Here is a 16,050-nt window from a genome sequence, read left to right on the forward strand (position 1 = left end):
AATGAATCGTATTGGCGCAGAAAAAAGAGTGTCCTCCAATGCATTGCGTTTCCTTCTTCGAAGATTCAGAACGGCTGTCAAAACGTCTGCTATGACAAAATAATAATAATAATAATTAGCTCACTGTATTTGTGGATACGACCTGAAAACGCTTGGCTGGTTCCATGCTGAAAATTCAAAAGAGCTCACTCTGTGGTTCAGTCTCAGTCGGTCTCAGTTCACTACCGAAGCGCATGACACGAAACCTGCGCAAGGTTCGCGCTATTTATGAATCAGAATATGAAGCAGTCACGTGGCTGTTTGTCAAAACGAAGCTTCGGACGTCACTGGTCACATGGTTATGTCAAAACGAATTAAGCTCCGGTACAGTGGTTCATGTGAGATGTTTCGTTTTTTTGATACAAGCTTCGAAGCCTCGGTGCCGAACGTCACATCACTACCTTGTGGGTTTGCGGATCTTCCCTCACCGTGGGAGTCGTCGAGGACAACGCCACCATCAACTCCAAGTCCCCGGGTCTTTTAACACCTCCAGCAGCCATCTCTCTGCCAGATCCAGATAGGACACATCGCCCCTGCCCGGAGTGTCCCGGACAGCTAGAGAGATCCTCCAGCTCCATCATTCACCTCGACAGAGATCCTCCACTGACCAAAATCCCGAGCCAGCACCTGACTCGTATCACGAGCAAAAAACCCTCCACAGAGCCAGAGCCAGCCATAGAGTTCATCCCGGAATCAGAGCCTGAGCCACGGCATCTGAACCGAAGCTGGATCTGATCGCCAGGTCCATCACAGAGTCAGCACCGTCAGGTCAGTCCACGGCCCTGGATTCGCCTGCTCCTCTGGTGTCTCGCAGCTCCGGCTCGGCCTTCGCATAGCTCTGTGAAGCAGATCCCCTTGCTTCACCTTGGCCCCCAGGCCCATGTCTCCACCTCGGCCTGTCAATCCTTTGGCTCTGCGCTTCCTCTGCTCCACCGTGGTCTGCCATCCCTCAGGCTCCACCATGGTCTTTCACTGTGGACTGCACCTCAACACTCCACCCCTTCTGCTCCACCAGGCTCCTCCTTCCCTCCGGCATCACACTGTTTTGCCAGGCGGCTGCGTCCGAAAACTGAAAAAGGCTACCTCTGCAGGCAGGAGATGGAGGTAGGAAGGTAACAAGGCACGTCCCAATCCAATGATCATGCCACATCCCATCTACTGATATACCTTCATCTGAGCGATTTTTGAAGGCAGCATAGATGGATCCTTCGCTGCCTTTGATATCCCACAATCCTGTGTGTTCCATTTCCTGACTGTTGAGCTAAGAAATAAAAATGGCGTCTGAAATTTGAAGTTGGTGGTAGGGTTTGTGTGTAAAGTGTACATTTTTAACAACTTTTCCCACTCTTGATGACATTTCTACCGAGAAGTTAGTATTGTAGTAATTAAATATTACATTTGTTTTGTCAGCAAAGCTCTCTCTGTTTTGTTATCGATCATTACATCTTTACACTGCCAGAAGTGTGTCTGAAATAAGCTTTGTGAGGTGTGGTCCAGTGGCGTGTCTATTGGTGGCATCTGTGCAGTGGGCGGTTGGTCTTTGCCGTCCAACTTCGCCAGATTTTACAACTTGGAGTCATGCAGAACTTAATGTAGTCATTTGACCATTAAAACAGACATGTTAATCTGCTTTATGCAGAAATGTTTTCTGAAAACACCTGCAATAGCTGAAAAAGAAACTACTTAACAAAAGTCAAGAGCCCAACTAAAGCAAACACTGCGCAACTAAAGCAAACTAAATATTTTCAACCAAATATCAACATCTAAACCTCTTGTTAATTCTCAATAAGAACTGCTGTAGACATCTGACAGAAAGTAAATCTGGTTAGTAATAAATGAAGCTGGAAATGATGTCTGTGGAGTTGTTTAATCCTTCTCTGCTGAGATCTTCAGAGATTTAAAAAAAAAAATTTAATCTTCCGATTATTTCATCTAAGGCTGTGGCTGAAGAAAGTTGTAGTTTGTGTTCTTATTTCTCTTTCTTTTAGTGAAAACGCACCTTGGAGAAACTCAACAGCAGTGCAAAATATGAAAAGACAATGCAGAAAAGACAAAACTTGTAGTCCATTATAACATCTACAAAGACAGTATCCATGCTTTCAATAAGAAACTAGGCAAAGCTAGACAGACTTTCTTCTGGAATATTATAAACAGCAATATAAACAACACACACACACTTTTTGCTACTGTAGAGAGACTGACAAACCCCCCAAGCCAGATTCCCAGTGAAATGCTCTCAGTGAGAAAGTGCAGTGAGTTTGCTTCTTTCTTCTCTGAGAAAATCAATAATATCAGAAAGGTGATCAGATCATCCTTGAGTTGCGCTGGGGTCAGGCAGATCAGACAACAGCACGAGAAAGTAGTTACTATGTCTGATTTCGAAGAAATTGATGGCAAAATTTTGGAAGAAACTGTACAGCACCTTAACTAATGAAACTTATGTAAAGTGTTACCTAAATATATAATAACAAGTTATAATTATTTAAAATTATTTTAAAAACAAATGTCCGCAGAGAGCACCAACGGCTTGGTTACACTAAGGCATGATCAAATCCTAGATTTACAAATGCAGACCTGCAAACTTAACAGTGGTGAAAAAGGTGACATGTCTCCTGTTGGGGAGAATACTTTTTGTGCGCAAAAACAAACAAAAATAACGACTTTATTTCAACTATTCATTTCCTTCTCTGTGGGCCTCTAGTCAGTTAACGTAGTGTGATAGAGGTTTTACTGTGAAAGGTACTTTTAACACAATCTGCACGCATGTAATTAATTAAAGGTTTGTGCTTTTCTGTGGGGGAAAAAAAAACAGCGCATATATTTAACTAAGCCTTTTGTCTTTTTCTCCATCACTTGTGGGCCAAACTCAGATTTCTGCACTAGACATATCAGCAAAGCGTTTTCTATTCATTTATCTGATAATTTGATACCAGCCGCTCGAATCGGAATCCTGAATATGAAAATATGCATCCTTGTTCAAATGTTCAGGCTCAGTCAACGTTTTCTCAAAACTCCCTAATGCAGCTTTAACAGTGCACAGTAACAAATATGAACAACAAACACACGTACAACAAGAAGAATATTTAACAAAACCGTTCTGATAATAAACAATCAACATTAGACTACTTAAAAGTACAATTTATACATTCTGTAGATTTAAAAGATGTAGTTACTAATAGTTATATATTAAAAGCAGTGACAGCAATTTATAGCATCTATTTCCAAAAATGTCATGTAGTGTTTAAATTGACCAAAAGAAATCAGATTTCGCAACTGCAAATCAGTCTGCGATGTGTTCCATGTGGAAGGGGCTGCATAACTAAAGGCCTTCTTACCGAGCTCTGTACGGACCGTAGGTACAGATAACAAACACAGATTACCAGAGCGCAAATTGTAGGAACAGCTGTTGCGAGACATAGAAGTGCAAAGGTAAGAGGGAAGCATATCCAGCATAGACTTGTAAATAAACTTAAGCCAGTGAAAGTGCCTCCTCACTGATAATGAAGGCCAATTTGTCATTTTGTACAAAGTACAATGATGTGTTGATGCTTTATATCCAGACACAAATCTTAGTGCACTGTGGAAAACAGTATCCAACAAAGATAAACATTTATCAGGCGCATTTCTATAGAGCAGGTCACCATAATCGAGTGCAGTAAGAAAGGTTGCAGCAACCAATCACCTCCTGGTTTTCCAAGAAAAACAGGCTTTGTTTCTAAAATTAAATCCTATTTTTAATTTGAGCTTATGTACCAATTTATCAATGTGCAACTTAAAAAGAGAGCTGATCATCAATTAATATACCCAAATATTTATACAATTTGACTTGTTCAATCAGTTCGCCATGTATAGTAGAAATACTTGGAAGACTGTCAAGAGACTTCTTAGATTTTGGAAAAAAAGCATAATCTTAGTTTTCTCAACATTAAAAACTAGTTTAAGCTGATACAGTTGCACCTGAACAAGGTTGAAAGCAGATTGTAAATTAGAAAAAGCTTGGTGTAAAGTTTCAGCCTTACAATAAATAACGGTGTCATCTGCATAAAAATGAAAATGAGCTTGTGGGATGTCTTCACCCAAGTTATTAATATAAATTTGGAGTTAATAATATAAAATTTGACCCAAGACTGATCCTTGCGGTACCACTAGATACAGTCAATGTTGCTGATGTGAGGTTGTCAGAATAAACACACTGAGTTCTGTCTGCCAAATAATTAGTCTACCAATCTACAGTCTGGTCAGAAAAAACAATATTATGTAGCTTTTCCAGTAAAATGCAATGATCCACTGTATCAAATGCTTTAGATAAATCTATAAAAAGAGCTACACAAGTGTTCTTACAGTCCATTGCTTCAATAAAGTCCTAAATTACCCTCATTGTTGCAGTAGTAGTGCTGTGCTGCCTTTGAAACCCAGACTTTAAGTCAGACTAAATATTGTTGGAAACCAAATAGTCCTTCAACTGATCACCAACCAGAGTTTCTAAAACTTTAGCTAAAATTGTCATTTAGAAATCGGTCTATAATTACAATTTTTTATTTATTATTTTTACTTTGTTATCCTCCTCCTCCTCCTCGTCTGCAAAATACTGGAGAGAAATAAAAATCAAACAAAAAATGAACAACACAATTGCAACTGCAACCAAACTGAAATCCTTCAAACTTCAAGCTTTTAAAACTTCTTAAAACTTTGATACTAACAAACTATCTTTCTATCTTTCTTTTTCTCTCTCTCTCTCTCTCTCTCTCTCTCTCTCTCTCTCTCTCTCTCTCTCTCTCTTTCTTTCTAACTTATCTATCTATCATCTAACTATTTTTATCTATCTATCTAATATTTCTAATCTATCTATCTATGAATTAATTTATTAATAATATCCAAGATTTTGATTGTGTCAAGTCAAGTCACCTTTATTTACACAGTGATAACTTGAAAAAATACAACAAAGTTTGTTTCTAGAAGAAAATTGCATCGTCGTCCACCTTAAGCGAGACAGATCAATAATATTGTTGAATATTAAATGTCCCCAACTAAGCAAGCCAAAAGCCAAGGCAACAGTGGCAAGGAACCAATACTCCATCAGTGACAGAATGGAGAAAAAAACCTTGGGAGAACCCAGACTCAGTCGGGGGACCAGTCCTCCTCTGGCCAACGAGCAAACAGTGTCTGTTTATGATCCAGACAGCATTACAGGTCAGAAGTCAAATTGGATCAGAACATTATATTATGCAGTGCATCTGGTTGGAAGTCGGAGTCATCACGCCGGTATGGAGACGAGATTGTTGAGGATCAGTGCCGATGGCTGTCGTGTCGATGAGGCCTTCACAGGGCTGATGAAGGATGCGTCATGGATGGGTCCAGGTGCTGGTCCACCATCTGATCTGGATACGGCCGGGATCCGGCTGACATCAGTAACAGGGAAGGAACTGGTTGACACTTCAGGACTGCGTTGTTGTCGTGTCCAGGCGAAGGTCCTTCATCAGATCTGGATCCGGCAGACTGCGGCAAACCTCGGATAAACAGAGAGACTAGTATTAGCGTAGATGCCATCCTTATGATGTAACGAGTAGATCAGGATTTATGGGGAGTGTCCCCGGTTCCGGCTGATCTAAACTATGCAGCCTAACATTGAATTATAGAAGTCTATAATGTAGTATGTGTATGGTAAGCCAAAGAGATGTGTTTCTAGTCTAGATTTGAACTGACAGACTGTGTCTGCTTCCCGGACGATGTTAGGAAGATTGTTCCAAAGTTTTGGTGCTAAATAGGAAAAGGATCTACCGCCAGCAGTCGATTTAGATATTCTAGGTATTATCAACTGGCCGGAATTTTTAGATCGCAATAGACGTGATGGACTATAATGCGTTAAGAGCTCCCTCAAGTACTCCAGAGCTAAACCATTTAGTGCTTTGTAAGTAATCAGCATTTTTTTTTAATTTATACGATGTTTAATAGGGAGCCAATGCAGTGTTGACAGAACCGGGCTAATATGGTCATACTTCCTGGTTCTGGTAAGAACTCTAGCGGCTGCGTTTTGGACCAGCTGTAGTTTGTTTATTAAGTATGCAGGGCAACCACCCAGTAGGGCATTACAATAATCTAGCCTTGAGGTCATGAACGCATGAACTAATTGTTCTGCATTTTTCATTGAGAGCATATGACGCAAATTAGATATATTTTTAAGATGAAAAAATGCGGTTTTATAGAAACTAGACACGTGACTTTCAAATGAAAGATTGGTATCAAAGAGCACACCCAGGTTCCTAACCGACAACGAAGACTTGACAGAGCAGCCATCAACTGTTAGACAGTATTCTAGGTTATTACATGAGGAAGTTTTTTGTCCAATAATTAGAATCTGTTTTTTCAGAATATATCATATATATGATATATATATATATATATATATATATATATATATATATATATATATATATATATATATATATATATATATATATATAGTATCATCAGCATAACACTGAAAACTAATGCCATGCTGACGAATAATATCTCCTAAGGTTAGCATGTACAGAGTGAACAGCAACGGTCCTAGTACTGAGCCTTGTGGTACCCCATACTGAACTTTTGATCGATAAGATATCTCTTCATTTACTGCTACAAACTGATAACGGTCAGATAAGTATGATTTAAACCATGCTAGTGCAATTCCATTAATTCCAACATAATGTTTGAGTCTATTTAAAAGAATGTTGTGGTCGATAGTGTCAAATGCAGCACTAAGCACTAAAATGGAACAGTTTATTTGAAAAAAATGCCTTTTCTTGTATCTTTGACAGAAAAAGTAGATTCGAGATCGGCCTGTAATTGACTATTTTTAACAAGTGGTTTAATCATAGCCAGCTTAAAAGTTTCCGGTACGTATCCTAATGCCAAAGAAGAATTAATGATTAATGAAGAGGATCTATGACCTCTAGAAGCATCTCTTTCAGTAGCTTAGTCGGTATAGGGTCTAACATTCATTTAGTCGATTTAGATGATTTAACGAGTTTAGAAAATTCTTCCTCTCCTATAGCAATGAATCATTTTTCTTCATGGAGAATACACTGCACTGCCTGAAATCTCAAATCTCAAACGGGATTCATCATTTACACTAGATATTGTTACATTAAGCACCAACACTTCAATAGAATTCTATTTGAAACTAGACTAATTTTGAAAGTATTACTATAAATTACAACAACAACTCCCCCTTTGCCTATTAGACGAGGCTCATGTTTAACAGTAATCTTGGGGAGTGCACTCATTTAAAGTAATGTAATTGTTTGGTTTTAGAACAGGTTTCTGTCAAACACAGCACATCTAGGTTATAGTCTGTGATCATATCATTAACTATGAGTGCTTTTGATGTGAGAGATCGAATATTCAGCAACCTGAGCTTTATCATTTTTTCATTTGTATTATATCTGTTTTTTATTTGTTGAACATCAATTAAATACCCTTAGATGGGTTTGGAAGTTTTTTGTATTTCCTAATTCGGGGAACAGACACAGTCTCTATGTGATGATATCTAGGTGACAGAAGCTCTATGTGATGGGGTTTATCTGACCTTGGTGACGTGAGACAGCTGGCAGGCGGTCGGTTTAGCCAGTTTGTCTGCTTCCTGACCTGAGCCCCAGATTGTCAAGTTTGAGCTCTAAGAGTATGTGCCATATTACTAGACAGAAGAGCAGCACCATCCCAGGAGGGATGAATACCATCTCTTTTCAACAGGTCAGGTCTGCCCCAAAAACTTTTCCAATTGTCTATGAATTCTATATTATTTTGTGGACACCACTTAGACAGCCAGCCATTGAGTGATGACAGTCTACTAACTATCTCATCACTCCGGCGAACAGGAAGGGGGCCAGAGCAAATTACAGTGCCTGACACCGTACTTGCGAGTTCACACACCTCTTTAACATTAATTTTGGTGATCTCCGACTGGCAAAGTCGAACATCATTAGTGCCGACGTGAATAATAATCTTAGAGAATTTACATTTAGCATTAGCCAGCACTTTTAAATTTGCTTTGATGTCAGGCGCTCTGGCTCCCGGCAAACATGTGACTATGGTGGCTGGTGTCTCTATTTTCACGTTCCGTGTGATAGAATCTCCAATAACTAAGGCACATTCAACAGGATTCTCAGTGGGTGTTTCACTGAGTGGGGAGAACCTGTTTGATGTTGTAACCGGAACGAAGAGCGGTGTTTTGTCCCGCGACTACAGCGCCTCACAGTCACCCAATTGCCCTGCTGCACGGGCTCTACTTCCGCCAGAACCGAACAATGTACAGTGTTCTATAAGCTAGTCACATCCAAAGCAGTATCTAAAGCCCTTGCACTCTTACAATTAACCTCAATTAAAGTTTGGATGCGTGTCTCTAGTTCTGAAATCTCCTCCGTCGGCCAGACTATCTCCCTGCATTTATCACATGTAAACCCTGTGCTGACAGAGAAGGCCATGCTATACATGTTACATAAAGTGCAAGTCACAATAAGAGGAGAAGAAGACATGACTTACCGTGTTTGTTGACTGATCACTACTTACCACAGCTTTGATGGATTTGTGAAAGGCGCAAGCTAAATAAATAAATAAATAAACAAATAAAGAGCGCACGGATGGCACGCCAACAGGCTAGCGAATTACTAGCGTGTTGTACTAGTAACGATTTAGATTGAAGCTAGCGATGTCAAGTTAATATGTGATGTTGAGTAAGATATTTTAGCAGTATAAACAAAAGGGAATGGTAGTAAATAATGATTCAAAACGGGAAGATATACGAAGCTACAGACGCCAACCAACTCAGCATAGCAGCGAGGTAGCGAGTGTCAGAGAGAGTGAGGGAGTGTGTGTGTGTGTGTGTGTGTGTGTGAGAGAGAGATATTGAGTGAGTGTGTGTGTGAGATTGAGTGAGTGAGTGTTTGTGATTGAGTGTGTGTGTGATTGAGTGTGTGTGTGTGTGTGTGTGTGTGATTGAGTGAGTGTGTGTGTGTGAGAGAGTGTGTGTGTGATTGAGTGTGTGTGTGAGTGTGTGTGATTTAGTGTGTGTGTGATTGAGTGTGTGTGTGATTGAGTGTGTGTGTGTGTGTGTGTGTGTGTGTGTGTGTGATTGAGTGTGTGTGTGTGTGTGTGTGTGAGATTGAGTGAGTGTGTGTGTGTGTGTGTGTGTGTGTGTGTGTGTGTGTGTGTGTGTGTGTGAGATTGAGTGAGTGTGTGTGTGTGTGTGTGTGTGTGTGATTGAGTGTGTGTGTGTGTGTGTGAGATTGAGTGAGTGTGTGTGTGTCTATAATTCAATGTTAGGCTGCATAGTTTAGATCAGCCGGAACCGGGGACACTCCCCATAAATCCTGATCTACTCGTTACATCATAAGGATGGCGTCTACACTAATACTAGTCTCTCTGTTTATCCGAGGTTTGCCGCAGTCTGCCGGATCCAGATCTGATGAAGGACCTTCGCCTGGACACTACGACAACGCAGTCCTGAAGTGTCAACCAGTTCCTTCCCTGTTACTGAAGTCAGCCGGATCCCGGCCGTATCCAGATCAGATGGTGGACCTGCACCTGGACCCATCCATGACGCATCCTTCATCAGCCCTGTGAAGGCCTCATCGACACGACAGTCATCGGCACTGATCCTCAACAATCTCGTCTACATACCGGCGTGATGACTCCGACTTCCAACCAGATGCACTGCATAATATAATGTTCTGATCCCGGCCTTATTCAGATCAGATGCTGGACCTGCACCTGGACACGAATTACAACAATAACTTTATAATATTTGAATGATATAGTACGCCTCACTCATTTCTGGTTATGTTTACTTTCAATGTACTGTGGTCGTCTAAACTAGCGACCGCGACGCTGAAGTGTGTGAGAACAGAGGAATAACATTAGTGCGAATCACCAACATTTGCTTATTGGGATTAAATATTTTAACCATTCTGTGTCATTTTTCAATATCAATCTTTTCACTATTTACATGTTTATGCCCAAAATGCTATAACATTCCAAGTAGTTGACTGTCATTCTCCTCTACGCTGTGTGTGTTATTGATTAAATAGCCTAGCCTATTTAACATGGTTACAGGCACCTCGGTCTGCCCATTTTAAAAGACTGGATTAAACACCAGCGCACACAAGCAATTCTTTTAATACTCAATTTCATTTAAAAATGTAAACCCAACAGGTATGACATGTCAGAAAGAGAAAAAAACTTAATGAGAAGACGAACATATAGGACTGCCACAGCTTAGTGGATAAATATATTTTAGCTATTTATTATTCAGGATGCACAGCAGGCTCAAGATAATTAACACAGAGATCAGAGTATTCACAGAGAACACAGAGTATTCACTGTTTTAATCAATTGGCAGCCATTAAACAGTGATAATAATCTGAATGTGTGGAGGTGTGCTGAAAGCTGTAACCGGAAACTCCCGATATGCACTAACTAGAACGCGGAAGAAGTTGTGCAAGTAGTCCATTGACGTGCTACATGTGAACGATATTATTTGTACTGTCCTGTAAAAATAATGTAGTTCATTTCAATTATTCAGCCTTTATGAGCAAGAAACTAATGCGCAAATGGCAATCTCATCGTTTTGATTTCAGCAAATTAGTTTGAGCAAATGCAGTGATTAATATTCACGAACCCGGCAGTTCATCAATACTTAGTGCGGTTTATATTCTTATTAGTAGCAGAATTCGTAGTAGTATAATTATCTTATCAGTGTTATTGTTCGTTTTATTTTTACAGAAACACTGACCGACAATGTCTTAAGCAACACCAGTCCTAATTTCAGTTAAAATGACAAATCTGCATTCTTACGTCCTCATTCATACTGTTACCAAAAGTGAGAGAGCTTGCGCAGCACTGAGACAACGGTACTTTTAAATCCATAAGTAATTAACACGCTAGTTTTCATACTGAAAGAATATTTAACATAATTTGGTACTTTAGATATTTTTAACACAAGAACATTACACATTCTTCATGCTACATTTCTCAACACTGAGAATGAATAAATAAATGCTTGTTTCTCCAGACTCGCAGTTGTCAGTCATCCACAAGTCAGAGCACTTTCATAAAGCCATAGCGATTTCAAGTTTATTTAGATTATATTGTTCCGAGTGACTATGAATGACAAAGCGTATTTTCAGAGTCAATACATGTGATCACGCAGAGGATTAAGTTAACTCAACTCAATATTTCAACACATCTCCCGCAGCCTGTTTAGTGTGAGGAGCCGGACGCACCGAGACGACTGTACAGTCCTCGCTGAAGAAACCCGTCACACGCCGGGAGTGAAAGGGGGATCGAGCGGGATTCTCTGTCGCTGTCTCTTTTCTATCATAAGCCTTACGCATTTGTCAATCATCCTGGCTTGCTATTTGGGGAATGAGCCAGCGCTGTGATCGGCCAAACTCTTCTTCTTCTTCTGCTGTTGCTTGATTTGAGGACAGCGCGTGCAACAGGCTTTTGCGTAGTTTAGAGTGACAAATCGTACCAGCGTACTTTGAGGTCAAAATGCGAACAGGTTGGCAGGTCTGAGTCTGTCTCAAATAATATCTTTTTGATTTAAAGGCCAGAATTGATTAAACAAACAAAAAATAATCTTTTTCTTACTTATTTGGCTTCTCTCTTCTTCATTCTATGTCCAAATCTGCAAACAAGGGATGATCTACCAAGTTCTCTGCAGTCAAGTAGTATTTTGCATCAGGCACATGTTCTGTGGAAGAGTCAGTGAAGAGGGCGGATTAATCACATTTGGCCTTTCTGTAGTAGGCGTGCACACGTAAGGTGAATGTTACCATGACATTCAAAGCATGTTTTGCTGTAACTATGACATGAACATTTAATCACTGCTAACAATCATTATCAGTCCCCTGTGTTTTACACTTTGCTCATTTGTCATCAAGGTTTGACACTTATCATTTTACTGTCACTTTATGTTTCAGAACTTTATATGTTTTCCAAGCAATGTTAGTTCCACTTTGTTCTTGTTATCGATCTTACCTAATAATGGGTCTTTGTTGTGTTTTTCCATGAAGAATAGAGCGATGTATTCACAGCGCAAATCCTCATCCGTTTCTTCAATTCCTGCAAGCAATAGATTTCCAGTGTTTAGTAAAACATCACCAGTCATCAGTGATCTGTGTTCAAAAAGCCAACTCACTACTGAATTCTTTTTCGGCAAGGTGTGCATATTTTATATGCAGGGTTTTTGGGTTGATCAGTATCAATCTCTTGAGTAATGGGTAAGAAAGATCATTATCCGTCCAGTGACGGATTGCAACATGGATTTGGCTCATGATGCGGTTCGCTGTCTCGTCAGTCAGGCTCCCTCCGTTTCCTCTGATGAACTCCCTCAAGGTCACATAGGCAGGAAGATGTTCCATTACCAGGACGGTTTGGTCTTCCAAGATGAAACGCTCATAGAGACGTACGGAATGGTCGCAAGTTGGACGCTTTTGCATTTTCAGCAATGAAGTGCCCTCTTCGACAAACTTAGGCTAAAGAAAAGAGATTGATAAAACATTGGCTAAATTCAAATCTCCTAATTAAAGAGTGAGGGAAATGAAAGATGAAAGCATTAGCCATGTTTCCATCACCCTGTTTTTACGCACATTTTAAAGTCTTGCATCAGAAACGTGATGGAAACGGCAAATGAGAAAAAAATCCCTTAAGTCGCTAAAAAGTTCACACACTCACTTGAGGTGGTTTTTGACTTGTGCGAAAAAGCATTAATGCGAATATTGGGAGATGGAAACGCATTTGCCAAATTAATTTGATTTATATTGAACTATTCAAAATAAAACCATTGTAAGCACATCACAGTATCATTCGAATCAATGTCTCAGTGTGACTGGTACAAATGTCTCATTTCCAAATAAGTAAAACAAAAGGTAATATGGTTTTTAAGAGTTTAGAGATAACTGGCACACAAAGAAAGATGATCCAACCCCCAAAAGGTGTCAACTCTGAATGCAAATTACCATTGTTTCCATGTGAAAGAGGTTCTGGCTATTTAATGGGCCGCAGCGAGGGATTCTGGGCCTTTCTGTACTTCAGATCAGGCCGTGAGGCTGAGAGTGTCCGAGACTCTCAGACTCATGTATTTTTTTAAATGTTGGGTTTGCATCTCTTCTCTTTATTCCAGAGCATTTGATGTTTGGTATCGATTATCTTTGGATTGATTATGTAATTGGCATGATACATTTACCTGACATAATAAATTGTTACATTTGATTATTCTAACTGACTTTGACACTATTTTCATTAGAGTTAAAAGGAATAGTCAAACATTTGCTCACATAATGATGCTCATTCGAAAAAGATTTGCTTCACGTTTGGATGGAAACCCAGCTAATGAAAAAAAACTCTAAAACCGATGCTTCTAGGCTTTGGTTGTGTAATTCAGTTATAGATCATACTATCTATATTACCGAATTTAACAAACCAATTCTTACTAGAGAATTTCATGAAGAATAAAGTCTTAGAATTAGTCTTAGATTTTTCTAAACTGTCTCTGTTAATAATGTATTGTATCAAGTGTCCGTTTCATTATAATATTCAGATTTATCATAAATAATTGAACATGCACATGTATTTTAAGTTCTGTTAAAGAGGGGTGGAGGTGGGGTCACATTTGAGCATTTAAAAATTGACTTGAAAGAAACGCAATAGTCACTTTCTGAAGTAACTAGTTACTTTTATAATGTGTAACTGAGTAACTAATTTAGTTACTTTTTGGAAGAAGTAACTAGTAACTGTAACTAATTACTTTTTAAAAGTAACTTGCCCAACACTGGTTATATATCATACTATCTATCTTATCGAATTTAACAAACCAATTCTTACTGGAGAATTTCATGAAGAATAAAGTCTTGTCAACTTACCGATGTTTCCCAAAGTCTGCACCTCTCAACAAATTTGATGGCAACCTAAAAAATAAAGACAATTTTTTGCACATGATCATCTACAGTCTACATTTTTTTAAACACTATTTGAACAAAACTGTCAACACTGATGTTTATGGCAAGACTCAAAGTTCACAGAAGGAAACAAGAGACAAAACATTTGTTTTTGGAGAAAGAGCAACATACTTTCTGGCCGTCCGATCTTCTAATTCCTTCATGGACACGATCATCATATCCCACTTTCTTTCCCACTTTATAAAGACACCGAAAGTATTTATGTTGCAGTATCGGTTGACGAGGAAATCTTAAGGTCACTGAAAAACACACAGCAACAACGTGTTAACATACAGCATGAGACTGAACACACCAGTGCAGATCAGGAGCCAGTATGAGTGGAGATTACAAACAAAACCAGAACAACAGATTGAAATGGACATGAATCCAGTGGTACGTGATACCTCTACTGTAAGTAAAAGTAGCATATATGTTCTCATGAATGTGACCGTAGCAGCAGCGGCTTGTTGCTATATTGGATTGTCTCTAGAACTAGGTGTGCAGGAATCTCAGTTTACTCTAGACTACAGCACTGCATGATGACTGGAGACTCACGGTCTGTGGGCTCGGCTGGCCTCGGCTCCTGTCCGGGAGTTTGCGGACGCTCCTGCGAAGGCTCAGGCACACAAGGACACACTTTCCCTATAAAGGACTGGAAGCCGCGCTTTACAGCAGCCAAACGAGGACGGCCTTCCCTCCCTTCAGTGTGTTTTTCGGAAAGCAAAGAATATTGATTAGAAACATTTATTAGCACAGATTACAGCTGAATGATTAATGTAAAACTGTCCAGATGTTCATGTGAATAATTAGCAGGTTTAGCACTGAGGGTCATGTTAGATAGATAACTTAGTCCAGTATCCAGGCGCTGTTTGACAGGCTTTGAGTGCCTGTGAGCGTCGGGTGTATGTGAATGAGATGTTTAGCCGGCAAGGCTTTCAATCACATGCAAATAATGAACTTTAGTGAATGGCAGTGTCCCGTGAGTGTAACTCTACCTCTGCCTTAACATGTGACGTGAATGTAACAGAACTGCCACTGATAGAATGAGCGCAGTAACGCGATACTACGACATTTCTTCAGAAGCAGATCGTGGAGACTCGCCCACGATCAAATACTGTGATATCGCACACCCCCATGTGTCCCGCTGTTATTTCTGCATACAGTTGGTACTCAACCAGAAAATAGTTTTGCCGCCGCCGTTTCCCCGCGGTGGCAAATTGGCATGTGTATTTGCTGCCCTTTACCGCTAATTGGCGCTGTAATCACAGACTTTGAAAAGTGTAAGTTTATTCTCTCTATGGCGTAATCTGCCGCGGCTCATTGAGGGCTGAGGACGCAGATAAATTCAAGTTAAACACTTGAGTATACTATAATAGCCTACTTGTCTTTTACTTCGTGTTATTTTAATTTGTTAGTAGATTTAATAACTGACATACACTCTAAAACCCTACAAAACCAGTTGAAACAACTGGATTGAACCCTTCCATTTTTTTCAATCAAAAACCTATTTGGACACATCGAGAGATTTATCTGAAAGGAATCTTTGTTCTGCTGAATCAGAGTGGTAATAACTCGAGACTCACCGTCTGACTCGAGTGCATCAGTGCCTGGTGTTTTTTTAAACCAGTCATGATCTAAAATGTTCTGTAAGGTGATCTCTGACTCTCTGTCACGAAGTTTCCGAAGTAGATCCTGGCATTCTGTAAACGTTTTCAGTAGAGAGCTGATTAGTCCTCTTTGATTTTGAGATATGTCGTTTGTGTAAGTACGGTAATGTTAATATCAAATACACTGCATTTGTTGCTGTTACTATGGCATTCTCTGGATGCCCATGAACATTTATTCATTGCTAAACTTCACTGTCAGTCCGCTGTGTTTTACACTTTGCTTAATTGTCATCAAGGTAACTTTACTGTCACTTGTGTAAGAGCTTGACATGTCTTCAAGCAATGCTATTTCCATTTCGTTCTTGTTTTTGGTCTCACCTTTGGACAAGCGTGTATTTTTCCAACCAAACCAGAGTTTCAAAGAGTTT

At 39.7% G+C, this 16,050-nt stretch overlaps 2 long non-coding RNA genes across 2 annotated transcripts; both read right to left on the reverse strand.

The window, feature by feature from the left end:
* Nucleotides 1-9,755: 9,755 nt before the first annotated feature.
* LOC143712763 (uncharacterized) lies at nucleotides 9,756-12,141 on the reverse strand. The gene is made up of 3 exons (XR_013195074.1): nucleotides 12,058-12,141; nucleotides 11,668-11,770; nucleotides 9,756-9,786 (listed from the first exon to the last, which is right to left on the reverse strand). It is a non-coding gene; the product is annotated as an uncharacterized LOC143712763 (long non-coding RNA).
* A 90-nt stretch (nucleotides 12,142-12,231) lies between these two features.
* On the reverse strand, nucleotides 12,232-14,242 carry LOC143712764 (uncharacterized). The gene is made up of 3 exons (XR_013195075.1): nucleotides 14,148-14,242; nucleotides 13,941-13,985; nucleotides 12,232-12,554 (listed from the first exon to the last, which is right to left on the reverse strand). It is a non-coding gene; the product is annotated as an uncharacterized LOC143712764 (long non-coding RNA).
* Between the last annotated feature and the right edge of the window lie 1,808 nt (nucleotides 14,243-16,050).

This window comes from Siphateles boraxobius, unplaced genomic scaffold (genome assembly GCF_051911475.1).
Source record: "Siphateles boraxobius isolate OS27281-9 unplaced genomic scaffold, OSU_SipBor_1 51, whole genome shotgun sequence".
Classification (NCBI taxonomy): Eukaryota; Metazoa; Chordata; class Actinopteri; order Cypriniformes; family Leuciscidae; genus Siphateles; species Siphateles boraxobius.